Raw genomic sequence first — 17,255 nt, forward strand, 5'->3', positions numbered from 1 at the left:
TCTTAAGTTCAGGACAAACATGGCCGCTTACCAAGGCATTTTTGGATTTTACTTGTTCCATTGCATTCCTCTATGTATCTAAAGCCGACTGTAGGACATTCACATAAAAACTGCTTCGGCCGGTTCCTGCACTTAAAATTTGGAGGACATGCATCTGCCGTTGAACAGTTATCGTCATGAACTTCTGTTGAGGAAACAAAAAGTAATTATTTATTGTAATCACATTTTCTTGGTCATGCTTGCGTCATAAGAAACGATTCATTTGCCGGGATAATTCGGTTTCGCAGTTTCCCACCAAAATGGCCGTCGTGACACGGAATGCATTTCAGTCTATAGTAACTCCTGGCTGTGTTATCGTATAAGGGTTACTTTCTTTACATTTTTTTCCTCATTAGTACGAGACCATCGTTTTCCAATCATTCAGCCGAGAATTCGCTATTTTCGCAAATCCCATAATACAGTTCATTTGGGGGGGTTAATTGCAATAAAACAATGGAGATCCAGTTCACTGAAGCATGATACAATCCCAAGAGTAAATAACTGGTATTGCTTTTATGTAAAGATCCCCCAAGACGCATTGCATTATGGGATTTGGAAAATAGTCTATTGAAATCATATTGAACTTTACTTTTTTTACTGGAAAATACACCATCCTGGACCCGAGTGGCGTATTTTCCATGCATACCCTCACTAGTGAGGATATTGATGACGTGATTTCCCGCCTTTGCATAATTGTTTGGGCAAACAGTCCGTGAAACCGGCGAGTGATCCCTGAAGCTGACGTAAAATCCTTCTCTGAAAAACAAGAAAATGCTAACACGAAGAATATAACTTCATACAACTTTTAATTATTGAAGGAGTTCCTTGCAAGTGAAGAAGAAATGCGAAATTGCAGAAATTCCTGCCGCGGACCTGCAAGAATGCACAGTGGCTTGAAGATATGAACGCTATTTTCTCGTGTTAAAAACAATATTTTACTCACTCGCTACACTGGTTCGTAAAATATTGTTTTTACACCTCAAAATAAAATTCATATCTTCGCGCCACCATGTAATATCCTCTCTATCTCTTAAAATTTAAACCCGATATACAAGATAATCTCTGAGCAATGATACTTTCAAAATTTGAAATTTTATGGAGAATTTATGGGAACATAAGCGCCTTAGCCACCCAATAATTTACTTATCAGTTTCGATGGCTAATACCTGGCTCGTTATCAAAGCTAAAAGGTTTTAAGATTAGAGATTTAACTAAGTTTGACAAGTTTTTTTTCTTTTTGAAGTCAATTTACATTTTAGCACGATGCTTTCTGTGTGGTAAACTCGTACGGTTAATGAACAAAATGTGAAACATTGACATGATCGAAAGATTCCCCTATTCATCAGAACCTTACCTAACAAGGGTCCATTATAAACTTCCACCTCAAGAACTTTCAACTCTTTGTTACTATGAATGAGAAGCCTTCTTGCACTCGTTTTATTCTTGACAATGATGTCGTTAGCATTGCCTTCAGTGTGATATGTTAGATTCGACAAAGTAACCGCTTTCGTCGCCCTTTTCCCATTACTTCCGGCAACGTCGTCGCCTTTCAATGAACAGAGAAAAACGTTCGTCAATAAAAATCCAGCCAGATAGCGAGTCATGTAGAAACAGAGCGTAATCTATCGTTGCAGGAGTTCGTCAAGGGGAGCCATTATCTCCCATACAAGGCCCAGGAGCCAACTCTTTCCCGAGTAGAGGAAATTTATTGCCCAGAGGAAATAAATAGATTAATGCTGAGTGTGACATGCTTAGTTAGTTATTTCCCATGTCGCAGTTTGGGCATTTCTATCAACCGGAATTTTCTGGAGATCATTCACCAGTTGTGCAAGCTAGGCGGAGGCTAATCCAATAGAGTCAAATCAATTTTTCCTCCCCACCCTCCCTATTTTTACTTTCTTGTGGATGGCGTGTGTCCCCTCACCTTTGCTTTGCTCAGTGGGATCATGTCTTCTATTTTTGGGTATTTCCTAGGTTACCATGCTGATTTTAAATAAACGGCTTAGCCCATCAGGGCTTGGCCAAAAAGTCCCAAACAAATGTGATATTATTTGTCAATAGGCCATTTTACAGTTGTTTGCTCAGCGACCTAGCCTATGAATGGCAGCGAGGCTGCCGGTGACCTTGCATTGATACAGGCCCCACTGCTTTTATCATGTAAATTGTGTGGTTGTAATTCTAATTAGTCCGTATTAACATTACAAAAGCACGGAGGTTTGTACCAAAACAGGGTCACCGGCAGCCTCGCTTCCATTCGTAGGCCAGGTAACTTAGCTACAACTGTAAAATGGTCTATTGTGTCCCAACAAACGGAGCTCGCCCAGAGCAATGCCTTGCCAACAATATCAGTCAGACTGTATGGAGCATGAAGCATAAATTTATTTATAGAACACCAGCTCCCTTACAAGATTCAGCACGCCCACTGTTGTAAAAGCCAATCAAAATAAAGCTATCTCAGCACCAAGGAAAATATGACACTTTTCGCGGGGAAAGCCTGCTGACTGTTCCTAACGTAACCCGAGCCAAGTGGCCCATCAGAGCCCGAGCTTATCCCGGTTCCTGTGGCATGAAGCATGAAGTATTTTCTATTCTTTTGGCTAATAACTGGATGGGATGCCAGTCCATCGCAGGGTTACCCCCCAGCATTTCGCCGGTACCCATTTATACGCCTGGGTGGAGAGAGGCACCGTGGGGGTGAGGTGCCTTGCCCAAGATCACAACACAATGTCCCCGGCCAGGTCCCGAACCCGGACCACTCGATCCAGAGTCGAGCACACTAACCATGAAGACAACGCGCCTCCCAGCTGACTGTTCCTAAAAATAAAGGAAGGGTTGAGTCAAGGAATTAGTGGAGATAGAGGCTTCCTTTGATGAGCTCTTGACAACCGTAAACAAAATTCAGTGGAACAGTCCTGCAAAACTCGTAATTAAAGATGATTTTAATATTACTTCCAAAAAGCAGTGCCATATTTTAAAACTTGAGTGCAGTTCGCCATGCCCCACCCAATACAATGTTGAAAGTCTGTAAAAAGTACGGGTGCATGTTTACAACCTTGTGAGTAGGGTGGGAAGAGCGACTGGGCAGGTACAGTTTGAATCTTTCTTCGCTTGTGTAAAAGAGAGTCTCAAGTGCAAATGTGTCCCCCAAATTTTGTCCATGATTTGCTCCAAGAATTTTGTCCATGATTGTAAATAAGGAAGTTGAAAAACATGCTTGTTCCTTTTACATTTTTTCTTTTTTATTCGTCCCTGCCTGTTCTAAACAACGAAGTCTACATTTTCTGACTCTCCTTAAGATTTGTATGGCAACCTCTTTTGTTCCAGCTCGAGATCCAGAATCAGCAATTCAAAATTTTAAAAAATTATCTAAGGTGCGTCTCGGATAAACCCTTGTATTAATTAAGTAGACTAGATTATTACATACAAATTGAGATTGCTTGCGCGATGCAAATTTTCGATCACAGGCTATTATGAATGGATGAGAGTCAATCAAATAGACCGTATGCAAAAATGGCTGCCTTTAAATTATTCTTTTGTTCATATTCAAAATAGCCCAACTAACCTCGTTTTTGAGACAAAAATTCTAAAGAATTTGTTATTCCGAACGAGGTTAGTTGGGCAATTTTGAATATGAACAAAAGAATATTTTAAAGGAAGCCATTTTTGCCTAGGGTCTATGGTGCGTATCATATTTAGTTTGAAGTGCTACTCAGAGGCGGATTCAGGATTTTTCTTAGAACGGGATGCACCTCTAAGAAATGACTGAACTGTTTTTTTTTTGTTTTCTACTTTTGTTAGAAAGCTGCCGATCAACTAAGGGGGGTCGGGTGCGCACGCTCTGCACTCTTCCCCTAAATCCCCCCCTGCTACTATGACCAAAACATTCTTTGCACTTCATAAATATGTTATCTAAACGCTAAATGACCCAACTTTTAAGCTTTGATTTCAATAACACGAAGGAGAAGATGAAACGAGAGGCAAACTTGTTAAGAGTTTCAGGTAAACAAAATCGAAGAAGCAACCTCGTTCCCAAGGCTTTTAATTTTTTCTCGGCCGTGAAAAGTCCTGGGAACGAGGTTGCACCATAAGTTCTAAACAGGTACCTCATGAAGTTACCCCCCACGTAGTCGCGTTGCCGGGAAAGAGGAAGCGTTGATTCGATTGGCTGGTATCCTGCAATTACTCCGATGCAAAGACGCAAAAGATTGAAAGCCCTTAGCTCAAGCTAGTACAAGCTTTTCCGCATACAAAAGTTAAAACAGCAAGATGAACACCAAGATAACTGGAGTGACACCTTCTTTACCTTTAAGAATAAGCAATTTCTTGATGATATGTGGCTCGTATTCGCGATCCGTTATGATTCGTATCAAATACACATCCACAGTTGTTAAGAAGTGTACAGACCACGATGCTCGTTGAATAGAATGATAGACTTGGTCTGCCAAATGAAGCAATATTATGAATTATTATGAAATATTAAGCGGTAAAGGCATTCTAGGCATCTGACAATCTTGTCATAGTCATCATAACTATCGTAATTGTTATATTAAAACACACCGGTTGAATTGTAACAATTGTTTTAATGATCATAGTGGGTACAAACTGAAGATAAAGTACGAATTATTGAATATACTATCCGGTATTTGCTGATAATTGTGAAAAAATTATCACGGTCATTATAAACTAATCACACTCACCAATCCTTTGATCATTGCATAGTTCAGGCTTTAAGGAGGTCAAAAGAAAGCGTTGGCCGTCTGCTGCCAGCATTGGCCGTCTTGCAGCTACATTAACTTAGGAAAAAGAAACAAAAAGCAAGGTGACACACCATAGCACCAATCCGGTGTGCGCACTACCATTTCACCCGGCCAATTAGCAGGCATTGACAGCTGTTTCGGCCTTGCTGGACCTTGTCAGCATGGCGTAGCTAATATACCAGGGTGTACACTTAACTTAACTTATGGATCAACGAAAATAAATCAGATATGCAGTATGACGAACAACAAACAAATGTGTCTGAACAGTCCGGCATCACGCTGGGGCTGTCTTGATTGCAAGTCTGGTTGCTGAATGCCTCCGAACAGGCAGAGCAATTTGTCGAGAAACAACAGGGATAGTGGAATAGAAATTCCGGAATCGTGGATGCCCACGATCAAGAAACACAACAACAGCAGGACCGTACAACAGCGGACCGCCGAAGGAACAACACACCGAAACAGCGAGAATCGAAATACACCAATCACAGCTGCTGAAAACCAACCAATCGCTGTGGAGCATCCTGCTTAAAAAGGCGAAGCGTAACCAGTTGACCTCATCGCCTGATAAAAACTAGCAGTATGCAGTCGAAACGTGGCGATCTACATCACAAGTGACCACATCGTGAGACAAACGAGAATACTTTATTATAATTATTTCTCGACATATTGCTCAGCCTGTTCGTAGGCATCCAGTAACCGGACTTGCAATCTAGACAGTCCCTGCGTGATGCCGCACTGTTCAGACACCATTTCACCCGGCCAATTAGCAGGCATTGACAGCTGGCATCCAGTAACCGGACTTGCAATCTAGACAGTCCCTGCGTGATGCCGCACTGTTCAGACACCATTTCACCCGACCAATTAGCAGAATACTTTATTATAATTATTTCTCGACATATTGCTCAGCCTGTTCGTAGGCACCCAGTAACCGGACTTGCAATCTAGACAGTCCCTGCGTGATGCCGCACTGTTCAGACACATTTGCTGTTCGTCATACTGAATATCTGATTTATTTTTGATTAAATATACTTTCCGGTATTTGCTGCCGATAATTTTTTCACAATTATCACGGTCATTATAACCTAATCATACCCACCAATCCTTTGATCATTGGTTTTCAGCAGCTGTGACTGGTGCATTTGGTGATTGGTGCGTGTGCAAAATTTTGGGGGTAAAAAAGAGTATTATGCGATTTGAGAAAGCACAGAATAGTAGGTCTATGTAACGGCATTCTCCCAGATCAAGCTATTTTTAGACCAGTTTTTAAACAAGAGTTGGATTGCACGAGAAACCATTCTCGATCCCATGCGTAATGATTTATCATGCAAGACTTGTGATTGGCGGGAACGGTCTGGTCTCGCGGGAAAATCAATCTAAAAATAACTCGGTCTGTAAAAACGTCGTTCCACAAATACAATGAAGTTGTGCGCTCCTAGTGATGGGCTCCTGAAAAAAAATAATTCGTGTATCTTGCAGTTATGCCATAACACATGTCATGGCAACGTCAAGGCCCACAACAATGCAACAGCTTAAAATAGAGCGAGTTTCAATAGAGGGGCGTAAAATCAAAACCAAAGTAATTACTTTGGCGAATCAAAAAGAACAGAGACAATCCGGTAAACCACTCAAAACTCGAAGTAATTACACGTAGCCGACACCAAGCGCGCACGCGCGAGCCACGATTCGTTTCGGTTTCAATTTTGATTGGTTGAAAAAGTGGCGCGAGAACTTTGAACCAATCACTGAGTGAAGTAATGCAAAACCAAAGCAACTCGCTAATTAGTTTCGACATTCAATTGAAAACCGCTCTAACCATAACCAAATTTGTTTTTCTTTTCTTTTTTGAACGTGAGGATGTAACAGTTGATCGTTTATTCTTCATCTTTATAAACATTCCTCAACATTTATAATAGCGGACTTTGGAATGAGTTCCAAGGCACGTTTGGGTTACAAAGTAAGAACAAATTGTACATGGTCCGAAAAAGCGATTTCTCCAAGGAGAGAAATGGAAGCTGTAAACCCCAGATTTTGACTCCACTATCCAATCAGACACAACACGACTAACTCAATCACAACACAACTGTGTAGATACATGGGCATGTAGGACAGCAAGCGCCACAAGCCGGTTTATTTTGCTTACCATATGCATACAAACTCCGCTCTAGCATAACAATACGTAAGCATACTTAATGGTACTGACCTCCTAGAAACTTGTTAAAGGAAAAGTACACTGGGCACTTGCCGGATACGAAAACCCAAAACCCTTCGGGAATGAGGGAACGTATTCTCCAAACCCTATGCAAGTGCCACTACCCTATGGAGGCTAAGGGGAAAATTTAACAAAAAAGTAGGCGAAGAAAGCTGAACCTAGACTGATTCAAATCCCTAACGGCTCACTATTTGTACGACAAATTACCCATAATCCCCACCAGACAACCGGACCCAGTCCTCTGGTCCGTGCCGTCAAAATATCCATTTCTGCCAATTTCGCAGGCTACAACTGTCAGAAATAGCAGATTATGAGGTCCTGAGGGTGTTATATATCTGAAAGATCTCCACTTCGCGAAGGGAAACGCAATAACTCCAAAGAGAAGTATGGGACGTTGTAGGCCCCAAAATCAGGGCTCGTACACTTTTTGTGTCCTGAAATTCCATGACTTTGCCAGGACTTTCCAGGACGATACAAGACAAAATCCATGACCTAAGAAACCCCAATAACGACTGCGAGGAAGACTACTTGAATATAGATACGCTTTCCAGAATATGAAATGTTATCATTCATATCCGGATACAATTCAAGTGAAGAGATTTACAAATCTTTTTCCAGAATTTAGGTCTTGATTATCAACAAACGTTTCGACTTAAACCATCAGTCTTCATCAGCGTCACGTAATAGTTCACTATCACGTGACAAAAGTCGAGGAACGGAGGCGAGGGCCCGGTCCCGAGTGTGAGACAGAGAGAAAAGTGTACAGGAAACCTACCCTCACAGATCATTATCTACAATTTGACTCAAACCATCCATTAATACACAAGCTTGGGGTTTTCCGGAAACTTAGTCACAGAGCGGAACAGGTGATCAGTGATCCTGACACCCTGACAAATGAGAAAAATCATATCAAGAAGTTACTCCGAAAACGCGGATATCCTGATTGGGCGTTCAGGGGAAACCAGAAAGATCGTGATGAACGGGGGTGTGGCACTGGCAACATCAAGAGGGGACACAAGGCCTGGGTAACCATCCCTTACATACGAGGCCTATCTGAGAACATTAAGAACATTCTCAAAGAACACGGCGTAACAGCGTTTTACAAACCCCAGAACACTCTAAGACAACAGTTGGTCAAGGTTGAAGACAAACAGCCGGTTGAAAAGCGGTCCAACCTTGTATATGGCATTACCTGTGGAGGGGAGGGCTGCACAGAAACCTATGTGGGAGAGACTCTTCAGTCCATCAGAGCCAGGCTGAAACAACATCAACGGCCGAACTCCAATCCTGCTCAAAATTCAGCAGTTTATCGTCACCTTAAGGACACGGGACACGTGTTGGATTCAAAGGGAGTCAAGATCCTAGATAAAGAACGAGATTGGCGAAGGAGGGGAATAAAAGAAGCGTTATGGGAAAGGGTGGAGGACCCAACCCTGAACAGAAAGGGGGGGCTCCGGTTCTCTCTGTCTCAGACTTGGGACCGGTCCCTCGCCTCCGTTCCTCGACGTTTGTCACGTGATAGTGAACTATCACGTGACAAACTTCACTGACGAAGACTGATGGTTTCAGTTGAAACGTTTGTTGATAATCAAGACCTAAATTCCGGAAAAAGATTTGTAAATTGCGGGGTTAGTAACGTCAAGGTGCTCTTTCTATTTCTGGTATCAGCTTTTCATTCAGTTCAATTTTAACTTATTCAAATCCATTGCCGCCATTTTGGAGAAGGGTCTATTGTACATCACTGGGATGTCATTTATGGGACTAGGTCATTGTGGTTGCTGGGACACGGAGTTTTGTCATTTTTATTACTACCGACCGATTGGCTCCTTCCGTTAGGCATCAAACTTCTTTACGGGAGTGGGTACGTTGGAACCCTGGCAGGAACAACAGTCCGAATCATTGAACGACTACATATAAAAGTGGCTGTAGTAATAAGCTATAATGCGGTAGCTGATCATGTGGTCAGTGGTGTAGTGCCAATTTTACCCCTGAGTCAAGAAGACTAGCAAATTTAAATTTCAGGTTAACGACCCCTTGGAGGTCCCTGCAAAGGCTGCAGGAGAGGGACATCAAATTTGGTACTGGCCCTCTCAAGACTACTCATGAGTTTGGTACCGAAGTATTAAAATACGCAGGGTACTACGTCGCGAGTACCTTTTGACAGCGATCCATCCGAGCAGAAGGTAATGATGTTATAGCTCGTTATTTACAAAAACAACAAAATGGATATATTATATGGCTTGCAGAGTTCAATCCCTAACAAATTAAAAAAGTGGGCTTCATGGCGGAAATTTCGGACGTAAGAGGCGGTTCTGTGGGGAGTGCAAGGGTGTTGGCCGGGAAAAGATTGGAAGTCTGTTTCCCGGGACATCCGCAACTATTAAGCATGGAATCATACCAACTTACCTGGCAATGCGTAATGGTGACCTTTATCCTGCAGGTCATAGTTAGATTCTCCCACGTCGGGTTTTGGGGCAAGATATACCAATTTCTTTGCTTCTGAAACTCGTTTTCGTCAATAAGCCGTAATTCATCTCGGAACTCCATTTTGGATTCTTCTGACTTTGCGGATGTCTCGGGAAACAAACTTGCTTTTCGTGACAACTAAAAATAGCTTAACTGAAATTACCATATCCCAAGGGCTAGACTGGCGACTACCTCTCTGTCTCCTTATTTCTCTTTTGGATTTCTGGATGGATACAAAATGAGGGAGCCAACGCGGTGCTACCGCTTCATCATCCATCTGCATCTCATAACAAGCGCGCCCTTGTGGAATACTAACTCTAACCGTCAATTATCGGTTTCCCATCAGTGGAATCCGCATGAAAGCTCACCTTTGCACTTGATGTCTCTTCCGTCTGTCTTGGTCTTTATAGCTGGTTTATATCCTGGTTCGCATTCGCAGGTGTAGCTGCCGGGCAGGTTTACACATGAACTCCTCTCAGGACATCTGAACATATTTGCATCTTTGCATTCGTCCACGTCTGAAAGTTATGCAGTAATGTGAGATGACTTAATATTCAATCTCCGTTCACTGTCTAAAATCCGCACGCGTCATTGTTAAAATTGATTACGTGAGTTCCCGTTACTTAGCGACATCAAAGTGACAGAGTGCGTTATTACAGTAACGCATAAAAACTGTGCAGTGTTCTTCAAGTTCAAACGTACATGGCTTCAAGTTCAAGATTTTCCGAGGTTGAGGAGAAATAGTGCTTCCTGCCAAAACAATATGTTCACCAACACCAATTCGCCCAAATTTGTCGACTTTGGGAACGCCAGATTTAAAAATTGTAATTTCGCTTTCACTTATAACACGACAAAGAAAAGTAAGTCTATCGCTAGCAGTGAAGTCAAATTGAATATTAAAAGGGTTAGAGACTGTTAGTTCGTGTTTTGTTTACAAATACACGCACTTGCTTACTGAACAATGAACTCGAAATTTTCAATACTGCACTCATCTTCGCTTCGTGCAGTATTGAAAATTTCTCGTTCATTGTACAATAAGCGCGTACGTGTATTTGAAAACAAAACACTCACAACAGTCTCTAACCCGTAATTAACGCCCAAAATCGAATTAATGTTAAGTGATTGAATGAAAACCCAAAAAAGAGGAAGATGGTGAGAACGCGGGACAATACCAAAAGGCATCCAATGTGATGGTCTGTGCCATAGTTGAATTCAAGCAAAAAGAAATCTTACAGTTAACAAATTGATGTCAGCTTTTCATGCGTCTGTCCTGTTATTGATCATGAATTTCGTCATAACATTGTCAAAGTAGCCCCATTGTAAAAGGCAATATTGATTTATGTTCCCCATAATGTCCTATTAGCACCTTTTAATATAAAGAAATGGGTGTGGAACTTGATCTTTAAAAAGAAAGCCTTGAAATACTAACTGAATTAAAGGTCCGTATTGTTAGGTAAGGTCCGAGTTGTTTTAGTTGATTTATGGCCCAAGTGCGTAACTTAAAGTACGGACCAAGAAAACGGGATGAGTAAGATATTTATTACGACTCCGATGTTATAAGACGCGAGGGAAAGGAAAGCAGTTGAAGTCAAGTGAATAAAAGTAATCTTATCAGCTTTTTGAAATAGTTGCTTGCAGTTGGGATCATGTCCAGATGGCGCTTTGGAAAGCATAAGTAAGACGTTTCAAACTCCTCACGCTTGTTGAAATTAAAGGTCTTTGAAACGCTCTGATGCGTTCACGAAGAAACTTTAACAAACCAATTGCAAAATTACCTCAGAAGGAACAAAGCAATAAAATTTGAAAGAAATACCTGTGGATGTCTTTGGAGTGCAATACAACTCTTGATAAACACGGAGTAGTATTACCTTCACATTTTTCGAGATGATTCTTCAAATCGTAGACGGCGTCAAATCCGTTGTTGCAACTGCAATTATACGATCCTTTGAAGTTGGTACAATAAGAATGATCCACTAAACATGAGTCAGTCTCATTGCATTCGTCTTTATCTAGGAATTTAAAAAGACATTGTAAGACAGCAGTTAGCATGTGACACCTTGAGCCTTGAGCCAGGGAGCAGGCCAGGCCTGGCAAGCGAATTGTTCTCTTCTGGTTGCCGTCCGCGTCCGTGTCGGCCATTTTTTTCTCAGAGCTGCAAAAATGTTTTCAGTTCGCTTTATGCTGACGCGTTCCTTGACCATATTAGGTACAGCAGGTATATGAACTGTCCGGCGAGCTAATGAAAATGCTGGAAATCTGATATCCGTAGTTCAGTTTTTAATAACAAAGGATATTTGGAGTTTAAGTAGCCAATCAGAGCGCCCCTTCAACGCTATCCACTGTTTTAGTATTTTGAGGATGTTACATGGACGCGCGGGGATACAAATTTTATCTTTGAGTGCTAATAGTATCTCTCGCAAGAGAGCGCAGCGAACGAGTGCGAGAAACTATCAGCACGCTAAGATAAAATTCGTATCCCCAAGCGGCCATGTAATGTTCTGTTTATTATTATATGGATACTGATGAATAGTCCAGATTAAAAAACAACTTGTTTTATTCATTTCCGAAAGGGTGAAAACAAGGTCATCAACCGCTAAAAAACGCATGCTGTGTAACAGGAAACTATATATGAAAGTTAGGAAAAACAAACCCTTACAATGTCAAATTGAGTAATATAGATGCTAATGTACTAAACAAAAATTATTTTACCACACAAAAGTATCTTACAAGGAAGGGGAGGCTCGCTTATTATTGGCTAATCATGCTAGTTACCATGGCGACATCTATATCCTCATCTCGTATGCGAAAGATCAAAATAATGTCTTCATTAAACTTGGTGAAGATATGATTTTTAAGGAAAAGGAAAATCCTATTATTTCACCAGTATCTTGATAAATATTGATATTTATATAAGCGAAAGATCATCTCAGTCTGTCCACACGTATCCGCTTTCAAGAACGGGATTCGAGCCCAGAACGTGTTGCGTCATTCGGATAAAAAAATTCCGGATTTAGCGTCCATGCGGTTCTGGATTCAGACCGTATTCAAAAAGTTCCGGATACGCCAGTGAATTCGCCGGATACATGTGGACGGAAGGCGTATCCGGAAGAAAAAGTTGCAAAATCAAAAATACCCGGATATGCGTACGCGCTTCCCTCTTAAAACAATGTCTGTTTTGCCGTGTTGTGCCGCGTTGTTGTTTTTGTTGCGTTGTGCCGTGTTGTTGTTGTGCCGCGCTGTTGTTGTTGTTGTGTTGCGCTATGTTGTCGTTGTTGTTGTGTTGTACTGTGTTGTTGTTGTCGCTCCGTGTCGTTATTGTCGTGTCGTGCCATGCCGTGCCTTGCCTTGCCGTGCCGAATCGTGTCGCGTTGCGTTGCGTTGCGTTGCATTACATTGCACTGTATTGAAAACTCACGGTCACCTACACACTCCACGTCTTTTTCGATGTCCCTATTCTGCTCTGTGAACTGATATCCTGATTCACATGCACAGGAGTAGCTGCCTGGCAAATTCTCACATTGACTAAACTGAGGACAGCCGTTGAAGAGTAGAGGCTGTTTGCATTCGTCCACGTCTGAAAATTAACCAGAAGTATACAGGTTGAGAGTTAATCACTAACACCGGCTCAGGTCGGTCATATCTGATAGAGGATAGAGAAGAGAGTTTTGTGTTAGTAGGGTCTTAGTACTCACCTTAAAAAACCGTAAAATTAATTTATTGAATGTTATATTTTGACTGCGGAGTGACGTTTTCGTCGACGTCGTCGTTGTAGCTTAAAGATCTACGACGTTCTCGCTTTCGTCGTATCATGTGGGAAAAATATGATAAAAAAGTACAAAATTAATTGTCTAGTGGCGATTTTGGGGTGAAAATGGAGAACGAAAGGTTTACATTTGTTCGCTCAGGTTGTTGTCGAAACCTCAAATTTGACGATGTCACGTCGATCGTTGTTATGCAGAATACCACAAAAATACGCGCTAAAATGCGTGCCGAACATGCAGCACGATTACTTTTCCTCGTTTAACCAATGATATTGTTTTGTGGCCTTCTCGTTGACGACCGCGTCGAAGCTGTTAAGGTCCCCTAACGATAACGGCGCGAACTACAACAGCATGACATTACCTTCACATTTTTGCAGACGGTTGTAAGCATCGTAGATTGCCTCGTATCCATTGTTGCACAAACACAGATATGATCCCAGGGTATTCTTACAGTGAGAGTGAGCCACTGGGCACGAGTTCTCCTCCTTGCATTCGTTCGTATCTGTGAGTTTAGAAAGATGTTAGTTTACGAGTTTACGAAAGCAATAAGGGGTAAAATAACCTCTTATGAATATCGTTCTAGATCGCGATGACTCCAGCAAAAGAACTCTAACCATTTCTGAAATATTATAGAGGCTTGGCCTCATTTCACACCAGGAAACACTAAGAGCGTTAACCCGTCCATTGAGCATTTGTTGCGAAGCGATCCTTGATACATTTTTAAATAAACGTATTATGCTACCAGGAACCCATGAGTATCTTTCTATTCTTAAAACTAATTATTAGGCAGGAGACCCACGTTTACACAATTTACATTAATTTGCACAATTTGCATACATTGTTTTTGCTATTTTAGTCTTCGTTTGACAATAACAATATTCCGATTGGCCACTGTAAAGAGTGTGTGCGGAGCCGAATAACTTGTGGCGTTCTAAAAATAGAATGATACGCGCAAAGGTTGACCCATCGGGCTTGTATGGGAGAGGCAAGTTCCTATTCGTGGGCTCCTGTCGCTACGTACGAACATAGAATTTTGTGCCGGTAATACCAGTACGGAATTTGGCTCCACAGAGTGGTTAGTGAAGCAGTCCGGCCCTTTTCACCTCTCTTTCGAGCCTTTATACCTACATTTTTTTCTTTAGTTTTAATCATGCCATTTTCACGCATAGAGAGCCACGATTTGGCCATGGGCTTCCTGTGGTAACATGTGAAGCAAGCCTTCTCGTTTTTCGTGGCTGGCTGCGAACCTCTTTTATTTTCGATATGCTTTTACCCTCGTGCCACTGTCTGGATGTCTATAACAGGCTAGACTCGTTTTTGTCCAATCTGTGACAGTGGTTGTTACGGGAATATAAGTGAACGAAGTAAGGTAAAGAGTTGAAAAATAATACGATGTGGTCCATACCCATATCAGGAGTTTGCTCTTAAGTTCAGGACAAACATGGCCGCTTACCAAGGCATTTTTGGATTTTACTTGTTCCTTTGCATCCCTCCATGTATCTAGAGCCGACTGTAGGACATTCACTCGAAAACTGCTTCAGCCATTTCCTACACTTAAAATTTGGAGGACATGGAGTTTGCTCTTAAGTTCAGGACAAACATGGCCGCTTACCAAGGCATTTTTGGATTTTACTTGTTCCATTGCATTCCTCTATGTATCTAAAGCCGACTGTAGGACATTCACATAAAAACTGCTTCGGCCGGTTCCTGCACTTAAAATTTGGAGGACATGCATCTGCCGTTGAACAGTTATCGTCATGAACTTCTGTTGAGGAAACAAAAAGTAATTATTTATTGTAATCACATTTTCTTGGTCATGCTTGCGTCATAAGAAACGATTCATTTGCCGGGATAATTCGGTTTCGCAGTTTCCCACCAAAATGGCCGTCGTGACACGGAATGCATTTCAGTCTATAGTAACTCCTGGCTGTGTTATCGTATAAGGGTTACTTTCTTTACATTTTTTTCCTCATTAGTACGAGACCATCGTTTTCCAATCATTCAGCCGAGAATTCGCTATTTTCGCAAATCCCATAATACAGTTCATTTGGGGGGGTTAATTGCAATAAAACAATGGAGATCCAGTTCACTGAAGCATGATACAATCCCAAGAGTAAATAACTGGTATTGCTTTTATGTAAAGATCCCCCAAGACGCATTGCATTATGGGATTTGGAAAATAGTCTATTGAAATCATATTGAACTTTACTTTTTTTACTGGAAAATACACCATCCTGGACCCGAGTGGCGTATTTTCCATGCATACCCTCACTAGTGAGGATATTGATGACGTGATTTCCCGCCTTTGCATAATTGTTTGGGCAAACAGTCCGTGAAACCGGCGAGTGATCCCTGAAGCTGACGTAAAATCCTTCTCTGAAAAACAAGAAAATGCTAACACGAAGAATATAACTTCATACAACTTTTAATTATTGAAGGAGTTCCTTGCAAGTGAAGAAGAAATGCGAAATTGCAGAAATTCCTGCCGCGGACCTGCAAGAATGCACAGTGGCTTGAAGATATGAACGCTATTTTCTCGTGTTAAAAACAATATTTTACTCACTCGCTACACTGGTTCGTAAAATATTGTTTTTACACCTCAAAATAAAATTCATATCTTCGCGCCACCATGTAATATCCTCTCTATCTCTTAAAATTTAAACCCGATATACAAGATAATCTCTGAGCAATGATACTTTCAAAATTTGAAATTTTATGGAGAATTTATGGGAACATAAGCGCCTTAGCCACCCAATAATTTACTTATCAGTTTCGATGGCTAATACCTGGCTCGTTATCAAAGCTAAAAGGTTTTAAGATTAGAGATTTAACTAAGTTTGACAAGTTTTTTTTCTTTTTGAAGTCAATTTACATTTTAGCACGATGCTTTCTGTGTGGTAAACTCGTACGGTTAATGAACAAAATGTGAAACATTGACATGATCGAAAGATTCCCCTATTCATCAGAACCTTACCTAACAAGGGTCCATTATAAACTTCCACCTCAAGAACTTTCAACTCTTTGTTACTATGAATGAGAAGCCTTCTTGCACTCGTTTTATTCTTGACAATGATGTCGTTAGCATTGCCTTCAGTGTGATATGTTAGATTCGACAAAGTAACCGCTTTCGTCGCCCTTTTCCCATTACTTCCGGCAACGTCGTCGCCTTTCAATGAACAGAGAAAAACGTTCGTCAATAAAAATCCAGCCAGATAGCGAGTCATGTAGAAACAGAGCGTAATCTATCGTTGCAGGAGTTCGTCAAGGGGAGCCATTATCTCCCATACAAGGCCCAGGAGCCAACTCTTTCCCGAGTAGAGGAAATTTATTGCCCAGAGGAAATAAATAGATTAATGCTGAGTGTGACATGCTTAGTTAGTTATTTCCCATGTCGCAGTTTGGGCATTTCTATCAACCGGAATTTTCTGGAGATCATTCACCAGTTGTGCAAGCTAGGCGGAGGCTAATCCAATAGAGTCAAATCAATTTTTCCTCCCCACCCTCCCTATTTTTACTTTCTTGTGGATGGCGTGTGTCCCCTCACCTTTGCTTTGCTCAGTGGGATCATGTCTTCTATTTTTGGGTATTTCCTAGGTTACCATGCTGATTTTAAATAAACGGCTTAGCCCATCAGGGCTTGGCCAAAAAGTCCCAAACAAATGTGATATTATTTGTCAATAGGCCATTTTACAGTTGTTTGCTCAGCGACCTAGCCTATGAATGGCAGCGAGGCTGCCGGTGACCTTGCATTGATACAGGCCCCACTGCTTTTATCATGTAAATTGTGTGGTTGTAATTCTAATTAGTCCGTATTAACATTACAAAAGCACGGAGGTTTGTACCAAAACAGGGTCACCGGCAGCCTCGCTTCCATTCGTAGGCCAGGTAACTTAGCTACAACTGTAAAATGGTCTATTGTGTCCCAACAAACGGAGCTCGCCCAGAGCAATGCCTTGCCAACAATATCAGTCAGACTGTATGGAGCATGAAGCATAAATTTATTTATAGAACACCAGCTCCCTT

The sequence above is a fragment of the Montipora foliosa genome, chromosome 3, assembly GCF_036669935.1.
Source record: "Montipora foliosa isolate CH-2021 chromosome 3, ASM3666993v2, whole genome shotgun sequence".
Taxonomy (NCBI): Eukaryota; Metazoa; Cnidaria; class Anthozoa; order Scleractinia; family Acroporidae; genus Montipora; species Montipora foliosa.